Here is a 21628-nt window from a genome sequence, read left to right as displayed (position 1 = left end):
TAAAATAAATAAATAAATAAATAAATAAATAAATAAATAAATAAACAAACAAACAAACCTAAAAAAAGAGAGAGAGATTGGAAGTTGTCTTCCATTCCTATAACAAGAAATGTGGAAAAATTGTAAAGTAATTGCTCTTCTTGGATCTATAAGAGCACTGAGATTATTGGACAAACTGCCATCCTGAAATTTGGAGAAACAGGTACATCTAGAAAGATACATCAATCGAGTTCTACATAATTGGAGCAAAAGCCAAGAGCCATAAATTGGTGGAAACACTTACAGGGTAATTTAAACAAATTGCTGGAGTAGGCACTGGAACGAGAGTGAGAAACTCCTGCTGACCACAGTCATAAGAGGGCAGCCACACTTTCATGGAATCTACCTCCAGGAGCTCTACCAGGTCTCCAAGGGGCTTCCAAACTCTGGTAGTGGGAGAGGAAGAGTGATATTGTGCAACATGCCCTAAAACATTCTCTGTATAAAGGCCTACTTTCTAGGAAAAGAACTTTAACAAAGAACAATAATGAAAGCTTATCCCTCTGGGAGAAAGAAATTTCTTTCATTTCATCCTCCTTTAGCCTTCTAGTCTCTGTAAAGTAGGGAGAAAACATAACCCATAAGGGAAAAGATGGAGAAGGCTGCAGCAGGGGAAGGAGTAAGGACCCAGGGTTGAGGGGCGGGGAAGCTATATCACTGGAAAAACATTTGTGAAAGTAACAGAAACAAGATAGAAGTCCAATAAAAGACTGAGATTTAGTCAGCTTTAGCCTAAAGCAGGCAGGAGAAAACAAATAAGAAAAATTAGAGCAGAAATCAATGAAATTGAAAATAGAAAACCAATGAGAAAATCAACAAAATCAAAAACTAGTTCTTTGAAAAGATCAATAAAATTGATAAACTATTACCCATGCTAACCAAGAAAGTAGAGAGAAGACACAATTACCAATATTAGAAATAAAACAAGTCTTCTAAATAGATATTAAGATCACACTATAAAGAAATCTAGGGCCACAGATGTTATCACAGTTGAAATGGACCAATTCCTTGAAATACACAAACTGCCAAAACTCACACAGAACTAGATAACTTGAATAGGCCTATATCTATTAAAGAATTGAATAAATAATTAATGACATTCCAAAAAAGGAAGCATCAAGCCCAAGTGGTTTCACTCATGAATTCTACCAAACATTTAATGAAGAAATAATATGAAGTCTCCACAATCACTTACAGAAAATAGAAACAGAATAAATATTCCCTAAGTCAACTCAACGAGGCCAACAACTTTAATACAAAATCAGATAAAAACATTATAAGAAAAGGAAACTACAGACCAGTATTTCTCATGAACATAAGAAAAAAACCCTCAAGAAAATATTAGCAAATCAAATCCAACAATGTATAAAAAGAGTTACATACGAAGTGATATTATTCCAGGTATGCTAGGTTGGTCCAACATTTGAAAGTCAATTTAATCCATATATCAATAAGAAAAAGAAAAAAAAAAACAATCGTGTAATCATATCAACTAATGTTTGACAAAACCCAACACCCATTCATGATAAAAATACTCAGGAAACTATAAATAGGGGAAAACCCCATCAATGTGATAAAAACCATCTACAAAATCCGACAGCCAACAGAATACTCGATGGTGAGAAACTGGACACTTTTCTCCTAAGACTGAGAACAAGGCAAGGATGTCCTTTCTCTCTTCTATTGTATCTCACATTGGTTTTAATTCTCATTTCTCTAATGGCTAGTAATGTTAAACATATTTTTGTGTGTTTATTTGCTATTTATATGTCTTCTTTGGTGAAGTAGTCTGTTCTTTAGACCACTTTTTTCTAATTTGATTTTTTTTTTTTGCATTTAGGGAGTTTTTTTTTAATTAATATATTCTGAGTGTGAATTCTTTGCCAAACATATAACATGAAAATATTTTCTCCCATTTGACAGCTTGTCTTTTTGTTGTATTAACAGGATCTTTCACAGAGCAAATGATTTTCATTTTGATGAAGTCTCTTTTTTTTTTTTTTTTTTTTTTTAATGAATTGTGCCTTTGGTGTCATATCTAAGTTGTCACCTTACACTAAGTAATAAATATTTTCTACTCTGTTTTCTACTCTATCTTCTAAAAGGTTTTTAGTTTTATCTTTTATATTTAGGTCATAATAATCCATTTGGAGTTCAGTTTTGTATAATATGTGAGCTTAGGTCAAGGTTCACTGTTGAGGGTCATTGATGTCCAATTGTTCCAGCACCGTTTGTGAAAAAGACTATTTTTCCTCTATTGAATTACTTTTGTACCTTTGTCAAAAAGCTGTAACATCAATTTAACATGTGTAAACTTAATAAACTTTCAATTTAAAATCACAAGTCCAAAGCCATTATGGAGTATATTGAAACATTTAAGAAAACCTTAGTTTCACCTTACTTACAAGTTTTTTTTAGATTTATAAAAAAAAAAATTGGGGGGGGAGAATAATTTTATTTTTCTCCTATGTTTTTCTTTTTCTTTTTTTTTTTTTTTCACCTTTATTGAGATGCCTTATGTTCTACTGACAAATAGGAACTGTATAAATTTAAGGTATACAACTTAATGTTTGGAGTTTTAAGTACTCTAAAGATTTCGTTTGTTAGACATTTGATGTATTTTAAAAGGAAATCAATCAGATTAAGTGTATAAATTTAATTTAAAATGTTGAAAAGTGATTAACAAAATGTGGACATACTAAATATAATTATAAGGCCCCTCAGAAGTGACTGTGAACATTTTCTAGATATATCAATAGAACAATACTTTCACAAGCTGTACTCACATATTTAAAGATGAAATATGTCTTTTGAATTTATATGTTTGCTAAACTGAACACTGATTTTTAAAAACAAAATAACACCTATTAGAACAATTCAAGTAAAAAATTATGGCAATATCAAATTCCAGAGATGATGCAGAGAAAGTGAAACCTTTGTACACTGCTATCAAGAATGGAAATGATACAACTACTCTGGGGAACAGTTGGTCAGTTTCTTACAAAACTAAATATGCACTTACCATATGACGTAAACTTGGGCATTTGCCCAAGAGAAATGAAAAGCTATGTTCATATAAAAACTGTATACTAACACTCATAGCAGCTTTATTTGTAGTAGCCAAAACCTGGAAACAATCCAAATATCCTTCAACAGGTGAATAGTTAAACAAGTTGTGATATATCCACATCATGGAATACTACGCAACAGTGAAAAAGGAATGCATTACTGATAGGTGCTGCAATTCAGATGAATCTCAAGGGAATTATGCTGAGCAAAAATCCAATCCTAAAAGGCTACATAGAGTAAGGTTCCATTCATGTAACATTGTTGAAATGACAAAATTTTGGAGATGAAGAACAGATTAACGGTTGCCAGGAGTTAGGGGCTAAGTAGCATACATGAAAAGGGAGATCAAACACCTGTAAAGGGCAGCATGAAGAGTACCCATAGTGATGGAACTGTCTGTATCTTGACATGGTGGCAGTCTCACAATTGACACATGTGATACAACTGCATAGAACTAAATGCACATACATGAAAATGAGTACATGCACAACTCATGAAATCTGAGTAAGATTGGTGGATTGTATCAATGTTGCTATCCCGGTTGTCTTACTAAACTCTAGATTTGCAAGATGTTAACACTGAAAAAAATCAGTTGAAGTGTATCTGGAATCTCTCAGTATTATTCCTTATAATTGTACATGTATCTACAATTTTTTTTTTACACAATCAAAAAGAAAAATAAATATCTGAACACTCTTCTGTTCATACACACACACACACACACACACACACACACAAATTTATTTGAGGACATCAAAAAAACCTTACACTGGCATAAAGATAAATAAAATTGTTTAAAACAATGGATGAAAATATGAGCTTAATACTGGAACGTGGTTGCTGCTAGTACTGTCACCATTATTACTATTATTATCCTACAAATATTTTCATAAATTTAATATTTTGAACTGGTATTTGCTCTTATGCCTTATACTTGTTCTTCAAATATCTTCATAGCTAACTTTCTCACTTTACTTAGGTATCTGAGAATTTGACTAGAGGAAATATCACTTTGACCAACCTATCTCAAATAACCCTGCCCTGTTTTTATACCTTTTATTGATCCCACATCTTTTTCCTCCAATTGATTTTTCTTTCTAACACTTGTGATCAAAAGAAATATTGCATATTTATGTGTTTACTTGTTTACTGTTGATCTCCCCTCTCCCTTGAAAGGCCAACTGTGTGAGACTACGGCTCCATCTGTTTTGTTCACTGTTGCCTGCCCATTTCTTACAAAGTGTCTGACATAATAAAGGCTCAGGAGACACTTATTAAATAAGTAAACATTGCAATAAACTGATGAGGGAAGGTTGATATTAAATGTAATTAAGCAAAAATTAATTTTTCTCTCTTTTTTAAGTAACAGCTGCTGGAGTGAGAAGAACGCTGGAGAAGACGTCTTATAAACCTCCTTTCAAATTTTTTCATTAAAATACTCAAAACTATTTTGGAGAGATTCTTCTATGCACTTCAACAACACCAAAAACAAAAAGGGGGTGGAGGGAAATGTTGTGTTCAGAAGAAGAGTTTGCCACAATTCTCTGTATGCCTTATTCATGAGTTAGGATCCCTTTTGGAACCTGCTTTCTTAATTTCACTTCTCTGCTTCCACTACCTATTAAGTTAACTGGTTCTTTGAGTTTCACCTTTTATGGAAGCTCAGTTGCCTCAGATCAAATTTGCATTTTTGCCTTCAGGTTCCATATAAATCTCTTACTTGAAGTTTCTTTTTGCCTCTTTATACAGGAACTTTGGAATTCATCAAGATGCATTAGTATAAGCTCCCCCATCTTCATCTCCCTAGGATATTCACAAGTTTCTTTCTATCCCCTAGAGAGAAGAAATTGCATTTAAAAAATATCTACTATGCATCACAACTGTTTTAGAGGTGATATAATTAAGTTGTATCACTTTAGATCAGACAATTCAGTTCTCAAACTTGTTGCAACGATGTTGCTAACCTTTTTTTGATATCAGAGGGATTATTCATTATCAATTTGTACCAACTGGACAAACAGTTAACCAAGTTTACTATTTGGAAGTGCTGAAAAGGCTGCCTGAAAAAGTTAGACAAAAACAACTGAACTTTTCGCCAATTCTTGAAGAACACAAATAGCTACTATTTATTGAATATTCCAGAAAATGTTATACATGTTTCAAGATATAAGAAGAGCTGAGGCTCCAATAGGCAGTTACCAGAGAGCAAAGTGAAAGTAAAATAACTCCCAATCCAAATTATGCAGGATTTACAAAGGGATGCAGGAAAAACTATTTCATGACTCCTAGAGATCTTAAGCTTATCAAAAGCAATGAGAGAGGATTCGAGACACTGTGAGAAATATTATAAAATATAAGCCACACAAAGAGAATATAAATTCGCTACTACTGGTAGTTGGCTCCAATCCTCTATCTAGCTCTCCATTCTCAAAATGCCCAAATATGATGTCAGTTGGGTAGGAGATGAATAACTTGATCATTTGTGGCAATTTTATATGGTGTAAGTTTCACTATCTTTATATCCTTACCCAAAGAATTGTTTTGCATTAAACCTATAACAACATGACCTCACAGTTTATGCATCTGAACTCTGGAACTGTATCTTGTATTATTGTGGGAATTGTCCTATGGATCTTTGGAGGCAGCTGTTGTCCTCCAAGGAGTCCTTTCTAACTCCAAGCATAGTTGGAAGGGAAGGATTGTGTGAGGAAGACAGAACAATCTTCAGTAGGGCTAATCAAAATGTTTCAGAGTGTGTTCTAACATTTGGGAGCTCTGGAGGACCAGGGCCTGTCTCCTGCACACGGCAGACTGTGACTGATGTTGGGTCCTCCCCTGGGTGATGCTGATGGCGGGAGAAGGGCTGGCTTAACTGACTGAGTATCAGAGTGTTGGGATTAGCCTGTCTCCATGAGTTCACAGAGCCTTCCCATAGCACTAGATGTGGGCAGTGTTGGAGAAAAACCTGTCATGAGTTCATCCTGGGTCCTGTCTGATAATGCTGCCTGAAGATCTGTGGAGACTACATCACAAAAATGCAACAATAGCAAAGCTAGTTATCAGGTGGCCTAGAAAGAAATGCCAAGCCACCACAGGACTGAGATGCAACCTTTAGGAAAGTGTAGGAGAGGAGCCAGCAGGAAACCTCTGAAATGAAGCACCCATTAAACACATCACAAGAAAAGAAAGGCAACTTGGACGATCTACCAAGGCCAACGATTTAAGTCACAGAATTAAGCAATGCTGCCCCGTCCTCTTAATCGTTTCCTCCACTTAAACCCAGGAAGAGTGAAAGAGCAGCAGTGCCTACAGGTAGAGGACTTCACTTTCCACAGTTTAGGTCTCCAGCCCAAAGCAGGTTCAAGCTAACGGAGGGAAGATTAAGCTAGAAAAGTGAAGAGTTACAATTATTATTGAGAATATTTGTGACTTAAAGTTTCTGCAAGACTGTGTCTCATTTAAGAATCTGCCTTATTGTCTTTGGCTTGCTGGAGTTTTCTTCCAGGGGTGGGAGATGTTTACCCTGAAAGTGCAAGAAAATAAAATTGTACTGTGATCAAAATCTATGCACCATGCCTAGTCAATATACTGGCCACACATACGTAATTTAATTTACTCCTCACAGCATCTTTGAAAGCTAGGCATGCAATTTGGGCATCTGTGCAGGGCTGCAAGCTCAGAAGGGTGCCATGCTTCATTTCAGACTCTGTTCTTGCGGTCTTGAAATTCTTAAGAATTTTGAAACAAGGGACACCACATTTTTACTTTGCACTGAACTGTACAAATTACATAGTTGGTCCTGCAAAGAGCTTTTGGGGTGCTGGCTATGTTCAATTTCTTGCCCTAGATTGAAGTTATATAGTCTTAACTTTCAAAAATTGGTTGTACTGTACCTATATTCTATGCAATCGTCTGCATGTGTTTTATACTAAACAACTAAAAATTTTAAAAAACTACATCTTTCCCAAGAAATAAATTTATTCTAGGAAATGGGATTTTTTTTTTTTTTAATGAGGGTGCAGCTCACAGTGGCCCATGTGGGGATCAAACCAGCAACCTTGGTGTTATCAGCACCACGCTCTAACCAACTGAGCTAACTGGCCACCCCCTGGGAAAAAATTTTAATTTCTGACTTATAAGATGTAAAGGCATGCTTCTACCATATAGACAAAAATGAGAAAAGAATAAACCTACATTTTTAAAACTTAAGAACAGAAATAAAACCTCTATTGGAAGCACTAGACAGCAGACTTGATAGAGCAGAAAAAAAATTTTTTTAAGAAGAAAAGGATAAGCTTGAGATATAATGATGCAATTCAGAATGCAGACATATGAAAATGAAAGAATACAAAAGAACTGGGGGTTAAATGATAGATTTAGATTATAAATAATGGTCATTTCCAAAGGAGAAAAAAAGAATGGATCAAAGTTAATTATAATGAAAAACATCCTTCCAGAATAGAAAAGAACCGGAAACCAAGAAAAACTAAGAAATATCACTGTGTTCATGGTAAATGTAATATGCAATGTATTTCTTGATAACTTTATTTTTTGAATTCTAAGAAAATAAAAGTGACCTTGAAAACTTCTAAACTGAACTCTTCTAAGAAATAATGTATAATTGGGAAAGGTCCATGTATTTGTTCTTTTCTCTGCAGAAGACAACAGAGATATGTCTTTGAGTTTTGATAGTGGAGACAGAGGATGGTGATGACACAAAACCATGGCAACCAGTCAAGTTGGCATTCATGGTTGAGAGCAGAATGACAACCACAGAGCTTCAAAGTGTCAGAAAATGTAGTCAAATACTTCTATGAGAAAGATTACTTTAATGTTAATTAGTCCACTACAAAATGAAAATGAATCAAACTTAAAACTCTATCATTGAGAAGTCATAGTAGAATAGAAAAGAACTAGCAATAAACACTGAAAGTAGCAAAAGAGAAAACTTCAGAAATCACTAAAAATTATTAGAAGAAAGGTTGAGGCTGGTAAGTCTAAGTAATTGGTGTAAATATGGTAACTAACATGATAAAATACGCTCTAATAAAAGAACAATTTTTTTTTCTTAAATAGCAGGGCCTGCAACCCTGGGTTAAATGAATGAAATGTACATAAATCAGGTAGGGAAGACAAAGAGCACAAGACTGTGTTTCCTACTTTTCTGTAAAATGGAGTTAAGTTGTAATTTGTTGTTTTCACAGAAGTGTAGCAAATACAACAGTAAGAAATCTATCAAAATTGTCAAATTTGCCACTAGTAAAGTTAAAATCAAATTCTGCATTTACCAAATTATTCTAAAAGATGAAAATACACAGGGGCAGCTGGATGGCTCAGCTGGTTAGAGCGCAAGCTTTGACCAACAGGGTTGCTGGTTCAATTCCCACATGGGTCAGTGAGCTGCACCCTCCACAACTAGATTGAAGACAACAAGCTGCTACTGAGCTTCTGGAGGGGCGGCCGATGGCTCAGTTGGTTAGAGTGTGAGCTCTCAACAACAAGGTTGCCGGTTCAATTCCCGCATGGGATGGTGGGCTGCACCCCCTGCAACTAAAGATTGAAAATGGCAACTGGACTTGGAGCTGAGCTGCACCCTCCACAACTAGAATAAAGGACAATGACTTGGAGCTGATGGGCTCTGGAGACACTGTTCCCCAATGTTCCCCAATAAAATTTTTAAAAAATACTTAAAAAATATACACAGAACATTTTCTATGTAATCAAATAAAAAAAGAAAAAAACAGCTTAGCAAAAAAAAAAAAAGCATAAAATTAATACAAGTCAGACTCAGAAAAACAATTAGAATCAATTACAATAAAGTTAACTTCAAAATTAATCATATGTTTCAAACAAAAATATTGCTCACACTTTGGAGTAGGCTTAAATGACTTATTTCAGAGGAAATAATAGAAATACAACTAGATAGAAAAAAATACAACTACATAGAATGTTAAGAAACTACAATAATACAGTCCAACCTTCTTGATGAACATCAACACTAAAATTATAAATGAAGTAATAGGGAACAGAGGAGAGTCAAATCTATGAGCCCTAGTTTATTTTCTCTTCCTTTTGATAATTTAGTAGAAAGCTGGGTCAGGAGACCTGAATTTCCTCAAGTGAAGAACAGGCAGGTGTCAGCCACTATATTCCAGGGTTCTCCTTTCTAAAAACGGCCCTCTCCACACCAGGGAGCTTCCATTCTTACAGACTCACATAGATGCTTCCCGGTTCTATGTTTGGATACGTCAGGCAAGACTAGGAAGGGACTTCCCTCTACTGGCACATGAGCCACTGTGCACGAAGTGTACTCTATGCTCCCCTAAACTGTGGAACAGTGAGATTTGGGGTGATCTGCCTGTGCTATATTCTTCTCTCGTAGTCAGTCTCTTCCCATAAACACCATGTTAAATTCACCCTACTTTGCTAGTGATGTTGTTGTTCATCACTGCTTGCACAAAAAAGATAGAAGTGCACAATTTTTAATGCCAAAGATATTCATCTAAGGAATGAAAAGTGGATTCGGTTTATAAAATTGATTAACATCATACGTTATATAAAAAGAAAAAATTGTGTTATTGCTTTAATGGGATGGCAAAAAGGTACTTGATAAAATGTTATGTCCATTTATATTTTAAAGCCCTTTTTAGGACAAGAAGTAGGGGCTCAGAGTCTTTATTTCAAGATGTCTAGCAAGCTACTCAGTGGGGAAAGTGCTAACGTCTTTTTCTTTCAGTTCAGTAGCAAAGGAAATATGGTTTCTATCTAATTTAAAACTAAAGATATTCAAGTAATTCTTATCAATTTCATAATTTATAAGCCAAAAATAAGTGAAACCACAATAAAAATAAGCAGGAAATATTTCTGTTAGTTGCAGAAGACATGATGCAGAAGCTCTAGAAAGGGAATCAGTTAAAAAATGAAATTCATAGAGAAAATTCAGCAAAGTGGAAGACAAAGCATAGGTATGAGAAACATCAGTTCCAATTCTATATACCAAACTCAAGAATGCCCATTGGAAATAGGATAAAAAGTTAAGTACGAATTACCCAAATGAGAAAAGTGAGTGATCTATATGAATAAAACCGGCAACAATTATTTTATATCTAAGAAAAAAAGTATATCCATTATTCTTTTATATTTCTTGATACTGTTAAGATTCTAAATCTTACCAAGTTAATCAAAAGGTTTAATGTGATTGGAATAAAAATATAATGGGATCCATATTCAATATTAAGGAAATAATTTAAACTCCATCTGTTAGAATATCTTTGAAATTTTTCAAAACAAAAATGGCGGACCATATGTTTAAAAGAAATTATATAGTCATATTAATTAAAACATCAGTCTACTTGTCTACGTATAAGCATAGAGAGCACTTCAACAGAGAAGGTGACTTAAAATAAATTATATTATATATATGATAAAAAGAGGCATCACAAATCAAGGAATAAAATGCCAAAGGTTAAAGACAAAGAGAGAATCTTAAAAGTAGCAAGAGAAAAGCAGTTAGATAGGTACTTACAAGGGAGCTCCCATAAGACTGTCAACTGATTTTTAAACAAAACTTTGCAGGCCAGAAGGGATTGGAACAAAATTTTTAAAGTGATGAAAAGATAGGATGTACAACCAAGATTATTCTACACAGCAAAACTATTATTTAGAATAGAAAAACAGATGAAGAGCTTCCCAGACCTAGTAGTTTATTTTTAAACAACAAAAGAAGAAGCTAGAGTTCATCACCATCAAACCAGTATTACAAGAATTATTAAAGGGGCTTCTTTAAGAAGGAAAATTAAAAAATGATCAACAATATGAATAAAATGGCAAATACTACATACCTAGCAATAAGTACTTTTAAAGTAAAGGGATTAAATGCTCCAATCAAAAGACATAGGATGGCTAAATGGTGAAGTAAACAAGATCCTTACTTACATATGCTGTCTACAAGAGACCCACTTCAGATGGAAAGACACACATACAGACTGAAAATAAAGGGATAGAAAAAAATATTTCATGAAAATGGAAATGGAAAAAAAATTGGGGTAGCAAAACTTACATCAGACAAAACAGACTTTAAAAACAAAATCTATAAGATAAAGAAGGACATTCCATATACAACGGCCACAATATGGAAGCAACTTAAATGTCCATTGATAGACAAATGGCTAAGAAGAACCGCTACATATATACAATGGAATACTACATGGCCATAAAAAAGAATGAAATCTTAGCATTTGCAACAACATGGATGGATCTAGAGGGTATCATGCCAAGTGAAATAAGTCAAATAGGGGAAGACAAATACCATATTATTTCACAGATTATGTGGAGTCTAAAAAAAAAATAAACAATTAAAACAGAAACAAACTCATAGATACAGAGAATCAACTGATGGTTCCCAGATCAGAGCGGGGTTAAGGGGGCTGGGTGAAGATATTAAGAAGTACAAATTGTCAGTTACACAATAGTCACAGAGAAGCAAAGTACAGATTAGGGAATAGAGTCAATAATACTTTAGTAAATATGGATGGTACCAGGTGGGTACTAGACTTATCAGGTGGATCACTTCATAAGTAACCACTATACTGTACATCAAAAACTAACATAATTATTGAATGTCCACTATTATTGAAAAAAAATTTTTTAGGAAACTAAAAAGTAAATAGAAGATTAGGCTTACATTTATAGAGGTAATATCATTATAAACCTCATTACTGTTTTAATTGGTATTAATTAGATAACTATTGAGATCAGCATTTTCTTATATGTTTATTTAATAGTTGTAATTCTACCCTAGTGTACTATCTGTTTATATCATATATCTGTTAGAGTCTTAATATTTTTCTAATCATTTCATATTTGAGAAAAATATTTTTAATAAAAAAAACAAGCATGTTATGCTTTTAGTGTACAAAATTAATTTTAGAAGCACTAAGCTCAACTAATTATCAAAGAAATGTTAAATCAAAGCTACAATGAAAAATGTTCACCTGCCTTTCCTGTTGAATTAGCAAATTAGCAATTTTTTTTGAAAAGATAAAGCCTAAAATTGGCTTGGGTAAAATAAAAATCTTCTCTCATCCGTATTTGATACCAGTGGAGGTTGAAATTATAATTCGGAGAGTGATTTATAATTATAAACAATACTTACAAATTGTCATAAAAATATTAATAAGTCTATATCCTAAAAAAATAAAGAAAGAAAGAAGCAAACAACCAACCTTAAATGAGGAAAAGGCTATTAAAAACTTTCTAAATAGCCTGTATATCCAATAGCACAGGATTGAAAAAGCAAATTATGGCACTCATACAGGAAACTCAATATGTCATTAAAATAATGATTATGAAAATTACATAACAGCATGGAAATACTTATGATAATTTCATCATAGGAAAACACAAAAGCAAAATAGAAAATTGTGCACATGATAGCAAAAAAAAACAAAGGAAAGATATGCACTAAATTAATAACCTAGTAGTTCATTTTTAAACAACATAAAGAAAACCCAATTCCTTTAAATTATAAACTAACGGTCTCTAATCAGTAATTGAAAGTGCCCAGTTCAATATGTTAATCCACACTACATTCCTCATTCAAAGGTAAAACGCCTCTTACTCCCACGCCAGCCAGCGCTAGAGCCCAGGGATTGGGGAGGAAGAAGGACTTATCTCTGTTCCCTGCTCCTCCTTCCTACGTTGCTAATTTGGGATTTAGGCTCCTCTTACCATTGGTTTTCTGTCATCCTAAAGAACATGAAGTGTTCTTTATATTTTACTTTATTTTATTTTTTTAATAAACTTATTTTTAGAGGAGTTAAGACTCATAGAAAAAAATGGAGAGGGAAGGTACAGAGAGTGCCCATATCACACATATGCAAAGCCTCCCCCAGTACCATAGTGGTACATCTGCTACAACGAAGGAACCGACATTGACCCATCATAATCACCCAGAGTTCGTAATTTACAGTATGGTTCCCCCTCGCTGCTGTACATTCTATTGGACAAATGTATAATGTAACCATTACAGAATCACAAAGAGTAGTTTCAGTGCCGTAAAAATGATTCTGTGTTCCACCGATTCATCTCTAACCCCTGGTTAGGCAGAATTTTAATCAGCTCTTTCTCTGCTGGGGCCCCATGTGACCAAGGAGGAATGCACTTTCATCCTTTGCCCCATAGAGATCACAATAACAAAAGTGGCCCTCTACTCCCTCTGCCTGGCTCCTGGGCTTGAGGCAGGAATGGAAGGATGCCACCTAGAACACTCGGAGCTGCTGGAAACCCTGCCCTCTAGGCTTGACCCAGAGGAGGCAGCTGCACGCCTCACATCCCTAGGAGATCGGAGCCGTACAAGTGCAGCTTCTCTCTCCAAAGTCACTTCCTCTGTCCATTTTGTTCACTCTTTCACATCCTTGAAATGGTCAGGGTGTGCAAGAGCTGTTGATAAGATTCTTAAACTACCTCATGAGGATTCCTCTTAGTGTCTCATCGGTGGCTCCAATTTTAACAAGCTGTCACAAAGCCATGTGTAGCATAGAGAAGCCCGACAAGTCCTAAATGGTCACTGTTATTTCCGATTTATTTTAGTGATAACAAAGAAATGTATAAATAATGAAAATAAGAAAATTCAATCAAGAATCAACATGTCAAAATCCTTCTTGAACCCCTGCTACTTATATGCCTCAAACTCACTGAGCTGCTATTTCCTCATCTGTAATAAGAGTAATAAATAGCTGTTCTATGGATGTTATAATAAACGGATAATTTGTTTACTACAAATAGTATATCAATATAAGCCAACCTTATTATAACAATTGACTACTTCATAAATAGAAATATTCCTGTGTATTCTGTTTTCGTCTGCATTTGTGAATTGTTTTGCTTTTCTAAGTGGTGATCAGAAGTGAAATAATCAGAAGTGAACACCAAAGTGAAAATTTACTGTTACAACTCATTCATTAGGCTTATCAAAATACCCTGTTAATACGTGGTTACCAGCGGGTAAGGGGGTGGGGGGTGGGGGGTGGGAGATGAGGGTAAGGGGGATCAAATATATGGTGATGGAAGGAGAACTGACTCTGGGTGATGAACACACAATGGGATTTATAAATGATGTAATACAGAATTGTACACCTGAAATCTATGTAATTTTACTAACAATTGTCACCCTAATAAATTAAAAAAACAAAAATGTGAGAAAAGAAAAGTCAGCTTGTGAGAGATCTTTTTTTCTTTTTTTTAACCAAAATCAGCAAAATGAGATGCAAAGCATCTGGAAACAAAAGCACGTCAAAGGTTTTCTTTTAATAAGCACAAAAGACATATTGCTAGAGTTAGAAAACTAGTGAAATGAGTTTAGTGTTGAAAAATGTTTTTTGTTGAAGATTATTGCTTTTATTCAGATTCAGATAGAATTGTTTATTTTAATTAGAGAATTAATAAATAATAATCATTTAAATTAAAATTTACTTTAATTCATTTAATTTAATGAATTTCTTCCTTAAGAGTAATTTCCCTATAATTTTTATCAGTGGCAATTTATACCTAATGTTAAGACAATGATAATAGAAGCAGCTTTGTTCTAGGTTTTCCTGGGGTGGTTCCCTCAAGCTGGGAATCCCTGAATACCACATACAATGCTCGGAAAGCCTAGAGCAGAAGGAGCAGAAAAGCCTGACCTCTGCTGGCTGCACCCCCATTTCTTTTCCTTTATATTGTCCCTTCTTCCCACTATCTACCCCCCTCCCCATTAGCTCCCTAACAGATTTCCTGCAGGTACAGATATGATCATTCTTCCCTAAGGAAGGATGTCTATTCTGAAGGAATCTTCAATGCACTGGAGAGCAAATGTTTTCTGGGCAGCAGGACCTCTGGAGCTCCTTGCCTATTCAAATCTTAGCCCCCTCAGCACACGGGCCATCCTGTTAAGCAAATGGATTTGTCTTGTTTAGCAGCATTCAGCCACGCAGCATCACCCCTGCACTTCCTCTCAGCAATCTTGCTTTCACAGCTTAAATATGAGTAAAAACAGCATAACAAAAGAAAGCAGCATTTTAGTTTGGGTAGATTTAAGTAAAGCAAATATTTAAAGCCAATAACATCCTCCCCCAAAAGAGAAACTTTCTTACATATTATCCAATAATGGGAGAAATTATACATATGTACAGATATATTCTGAGAATAAACATATCTTCAGAAAAACATGAATGAAATAATTTTGAAATGTGAGTTGTTAAATTTAAATAATTACAGTATTAATAATGATGTGTGATAGTTACATAATACTAATGTTGAAAAATCATTCAAAATGACCATCATATCTTGTATGTGAGGACTTTGAGTGATGAAGTGACTTGTCCAAAAGATTTTGCAAAATCAGAATATGAGTTGAGGTCTCTTCACTCTTGGCCTCATGTAGGACTCCTGAGAAAAATCTCTAAATAAAATAAATTATTTTAAAAAAAAAGTTTGGTAAAAAAACAAAACTTTTTTTAAAGGCATTGAAAATCCTTTAAAATGTAAGCACAGAATTGATAAATAGATTATTTTGCCAACTGTGTTTTCTCTTTGATAAGAAAGTAGTAGAATTAGGCATTCATTGACAATTTACTTGCAATCTATAGACTGAGTGTTTAGTAATGACTTTTCTGATTTTCAGCCACCAAGTCAAAAAATAGCTCACCCTGGATTCCTGACATCTACAATCTAGGAGTTTAAAATGAATTGTGCGTAAGCATTTTACATGCACACGCGCACACACACGCACAGGAACAAATAAAGGAATGGCTGCCAGAATCTAGTAGGAAATGGGAGCAGGAAACAGAAAGATTTTGTTTGCAGATGTCTTTCCTGTCCTTTCCACCTGGTTTACTTACAATGTCAGACATTTCTTTTTTGGTCCTTACTTCCCCAAGTTATTTACCAGATTCTCAGACTGGGTCGTGTAAGTCACGAGGGAAGGGAATGCTGATTGCTAGTGCTTACCAGGCCTCACAGGCCAGGCTGAATCACTGTGTCCATGGTCCTGCAAGTATCCTAGAGAGTCTGGCATTTGCCTCTGGTTTTTGTTTTTTTGGGTTTATTTTGTTGGACAACTGCTATGCTTTTTTTTTTCCATTATTAAATGTTTGCTGATTCGTTTGCAAGTTTTCCATCTCATCTATGACACTGGTAAAAAATTATCTGTATTTCCTCTGCCTCATGGAAGTCCTTCCTTCAAGTAGTCATAGACAGGCTGGTGTCGAAATCCTCAAAGCCCCAACTGCCAACATCACATTGACAATAAAAGACGTGTGCATCACAGTTGAAAAATAGGAGGAACTACTCAGTTAAAAAAAAAAAAAGATCACTGTGCTAAATATCAACTTTCAATTAGTGGAATTCAAATTGTTGGCTAATATAGGGGTTTTCAACTACTTGAATTGAAGAACCAATTGAAGACTGATATATCTGTAAAATTCAACAAAACAAGTTATTAGAAAAATGAAAAAAACATGAAGGTATAAAAAATACAACACAAAATTTTATTATTAAGTTGATGTAGAGTTACTCTATCACATCGCTATAAAAAAAAATCACTAAACACTTAATTCTCAATTTCTTTACTCATTTCAGTCTAAGTAGTTGATGAGCAACCACTGGTCCACAAACCACATTTTGAGTAGCAACGAACTAGAGGACATTCTGTCATCTGCTCATCCTTTCTCATTTCCTTAATAATTTTCAGTGCTCACCTATAGGCCACCCCTTTTCACTTTCTTTTCTCTGTTGCTGCTCTTGACAAAAAAAGACTATTAGAAAAAGCCCCCAAGTCTCCACGGTCCTCCACATGTCCATGCTGGCTCACTTAAAAATGACAAAAAATAAACTGGCAAATCCAAGATTATTAAGCTTGATGCTTGGCCTTAACTTTCTTAATGGTTAAAAAGGACCTGTAACGTCGGCATTATCTCAGAAAAATCAAAGGAGGTCAATTCATGAGTATCAAGACCAAATAAAAGAAATCCAGATTTTTTTTTTTTCCAAAACTTGAATGTTCTCTGAACCACTTCTGTCTCCTACTGAATGTTCTAGGATTACTGTGCCTATGTAAATCACTTTAGTATGTAGTTGTCTGCACTTTCTAGCATAAAGAATTCAGTATATGTTTTAAGACTTCCTTCCATTGCTTTTTAATTATTCATGAATACGTTTCTTTTCTCCCCCAAAGTGAGCATACTCTCTCTGAAGGCAGAGACTTTACCTACTAATTGTTTATTTCTTCCACAGCATCTAGCACAGAACATAAATCAACATTCTTTAAGTAGGGAATAAATAAATTAGCATCAGTTCTCTTATTGTTAGTTGAAACCTTACAGATGTGTAATATAATGTTTTCAAAGAACACTGAAATAATACCTCAAAGCAAACGAAACATTTTCAGTACAGAAATAAAAATATGACAATATAATTCTAATTCTATTTGATGATTTAAAAGGCCTTCCAACATCTTAGAAATCAGTTTTCATTGCCTTGGCAAAATATATGTAACAGATCAGTTAAAGTTATTTGCTTTTTCCTTAATTTGGATCATTGCAGTTATTTAGCAAAACTTTTTGGAGTGCCTTGAAGACAGGGCTGAGTTTACCCCTGGTTAATAAGGACCTTTAGTCAATGATAAGAATGCCCCAGCTGTTAGACCAACCTCAAGAAGCAACTGATGACCCAAGTTGGATAGTTTTCCAATGTATCATCTTGGACTTGCTTCTCAGCTGACAGAATTCATACATCTGCTTTAAAAGCTTTGCACTTTTTTATTTTGCCAAAGCCTCTTTAAACATTGCCTATGCCCACTGAAGCTTTTTCAAACAAATCGGAGCTTTTTATATCTCTAAAGCAGCTGTAAGGACTTTATATTTTCACAAAGGGAATAAAAGATGGAGGCTATAAAGAGTGGCTGTGAGAGTTTTTGTACTTCCAAATAAAACGTCTTAATAAGCTTATTCATGTAAACAAAGCAGTGGAAAATTATGCAAATCATGAAAAATAATTTATTATCTTGACCAGTGTAATTATACAAATGGAGTCTGTCTACTCCTGTGGAGAAGAAAAAATGAAAATAAATAACACTAATTTTCTAAAATCTCACACATTAGAAAATTATACTTAGGTCCCTAATTAAGGTTCTAGGCACAATTTTAATGGATCGGGTTGACATTTCATTATATAATTCCATTTTTTTCCTAGTGTTCTAGGCAAACTTTGAAGTACCAAATCGCAATATTTACGAAAGATAAAAAATAAGGTTGTGGAAAATTATGATGAACCTATTACATCTTGATAATAGTCTCTTAATTCATACTCTGATCCTTGAGCACTCAAATTAAACATATATTTCTAAAAAAAAAAGTATGTTATTTTGCTAGGTATTTAATTGTACAGGAGACATTTAATCCCTACTCTCAAGATACGTGGCGACTATTTCCAATATATTCACACAGTGAATTATTTTATTGATAAAACGATCCCCATGATTCAGCCAATATTAATATGCCTCAGCAGTAATTGACCATTAAATTTTACATTTTTGATGGGGATGGAAAATTTATGACATCACACATATGTTCAGGAATATAAACATTTGAATTGATAACAAAATATAAGAAATTCTTTATAAGGCTCAATAAGTATTTACTGACCATATAATAGCTAGATATTCCTTTGTTAATTCCAGGTGTACTATAGCTCTTTCCAGATATAAATGCAACATTATTCTGCTCTATTTTTTATTATATGAAAGTGGATATCCTGTGGCTAACTGGCACCCAATGGGTTCTCATGAGCATTTATCAAATGAATGAATGAAGAAATGAAAGAGTGAATAGGTGAATGAATGAATGAATGAATGAAAATACAAACATAACTATGCCTAACCAGGACTCAGTAGAATTTATATTAGTTTTTCTACTTTTTCAGATCTCTTACTGTATCCAGCAGGGTAATTTCCAAACCCTAGGCATTTATTAAATAAGGATTTGCTGTTTTCATCAAGAAGACATGGTTAACATTCGCTACCCCTCCAAAAAATGCATAAGGAATTTGCATTTGTTCATTTCAAATTAGTACAGTCTCACTGCATTCTCTATTTTCATATTCAGAATGCCTACTCAGCTTGAAGGATTTCTAATTTTTTCTGTAGGCTTTCATAAATATCGTCCCCATTAAGCAGTAAGTCCATTTATTCCTCTTCGTTTTACATATTGTAATTTGAAAGGCTATGTTTAACAAACAACAACAAACAAAACTAAATAGAACCAGCAAGTATAAGTACAAGATGGAAGACTGCATCCCTCCAAGGCTGCAACAGAAAATGAGGAGCCGGGAAGGGAACATTATCCCTGCCATCACTAGCTTGAGCACAGAGGACAGGGCTCAGCTGTCACACTGCCTGGCTTGAATCCCAGCCTCCCCTTGTAGCTTCGCGCAAAGGACAAATGACCTTTCTGTGCTTCAGTTTCTCTTAGGTAGATAAGAGCACCTACCCAAGTTTATCTGAATTAAATGAGAACACGCATGCAGTAAGTGCTCAATAAATGTTAGCTACTATTATTACAGAGAAGCCATGCTTTTTTTCTGAAAAGCAGACGTTTTAAAATTACATGTCTTTTTCTAGTATCACTTGCCCTAACGTTGAGCTGTGAATTAAGTACTTTTGCTTTTCTAAATTTAATGTAGATTATAATTTAGTATTGAATTCTTGTTCTAGCATTATTTTAGTCAAGTTCATAGAGGGTGAGGGTGGAAGAAATACACTGAATGAAGATCCTTTCCTTGAAAAAATAAGTTACTTATTCTAGATGGCAAGAAGCTGGTATAGATACACTTTCATTTGCCCTTTGTCTCCTTTTGCCATTCCTCCCCTCCTTTTAATTTCTCTCCTTCCTGAAGATTCTTTGTGTCCTCATGATGTTACTTCAATATAAACAAAGTCATTAAAACTAATTGCCATTAAAGTATTAAAGGTATGTCACACTTTCCACAATGTTAACATTTTAAAAGAGGCCTTCCTTTTAATAGTCAGGCTTAATATATTGTGTAAGTCTCAACTAGTGAAATTTCAGTCACTGTGGTGTCAACTGTATAAGAGAGAGAGGTAATCTTAGAGTACATAAGGGCAAATACACATTTGACAAAAGGCAAGAGAAGTGAACCTGAAAATGATGGCCTGGTAAGTCTAATATCAACAGTAAAATAATAAAACAGGACCAAAGAGATGACATTTATCAGGATCTGGAGGATGATAGAATCCTGAGCAATATGCATCATGGTTTTATACACAGCAAATCATGCTAGACTCAATCAATAGCTCTTTTCATCAGAACGACAAAATTAGAGGATGAAGAGAATCAGGTAAATGTCGCCCGTTTGCACTATCACAATGCACTTAACGTGGCCCCTGCAAATTTTACATTCAACTGTAGATAACACTGATTCAGCAGTGAATGCTTTCTAAAAGGATGTAAAAAAATATATAAAATGTCATAGATAATGACAATGGAGGACTTCGCAGTGTGCTAGAGTCAGTAAAGCTCATTCACTGCGTTTGCTAAACTGATGAAAGGGAAAAGGTACATCAGAATTGTGTATAACATACATAATCACCTTTCACGCAAGCGCTTAGGCAGATTTTAAAATACAATGGATAATCTAAAAGGATCCTAGGTGAGATCCCAGAAACAACCATCTCTTGACTAAGACAAAACAGACTGAGAAGGAAAAAGCCCTCAGGACCAAGACTCAAGAAATCCTGGGTTGTGCTCTTTTTCCATCTTCCCTAGCTGCATCTTCTCCGACTCTTATTCTCTGGGCTTCATGCCTCCCCACCATGACTTTAAGACTAAATACCATATGATCTCACTTATATGCGGAATCTAAAGAAAAGAATAAGTGAATGAACTAATCAGAGACAGTTTTGGAAACATGGAGGAAAAACAGAGGGTTGCTAGAGGGACGGGGGGGTGGGGATAAGGGGAAGGTGAGAGGTTTTGAAAAATAGTCGGTAACCACAAGATGGTCATGGGGGTTTGAAAATTAATTTGGGGAACGTACAGAGGGATAGTGGATGGGGGGAGGGGGATTCACACAGTTGAGGGATATAAATGATAAACTTTTAAGTTTTGCTTTGTCTTGTGCACCTGAAACTAATTAAAAAATAAATAAATAAATTTGAAAAAAAAGACTAAATACGATGTGGCAGGAATCGGATCATTCCCACAGAATACACTGGCTCTATGACCAGAATTTGATGGAACAGGTTTGTAGACATTTTCTCAACTCTGACACCCCTGTTTTTACTTAGCTGAGAACAAAAGTAAATGCAGCCTTGCTTCAGAGATGCTCTCCTGATCCATCGTCTGACCAGAGAGATAGTGACAGTGACAAGTAATAAATAACAACAGGACAAGGAAATACGAGTAATAATACAGATGTGTAGAAAGTTCTAGAACAACTCAAAGTAAGAGACTGTCGGAGGGAATTG

This window comes from Rhinolophus sinicus, chromosome 16, assembly GCF_057876585.1.
Source record: "Rhinolophus sinicus isolate RSI-liver-muscle chromosome 16, RSI-T2T, whole genome shotgun sequence".
Taxonomy (NCBI): Eukaryota; Metazoa; Chordata; class Mammalia; order Chiroptera; family Rhinolophidae; genus Rhinolophus; species Rhinolophus sinicus.
Note: the sequence above shows the minus strand (reverse complement) of the source record.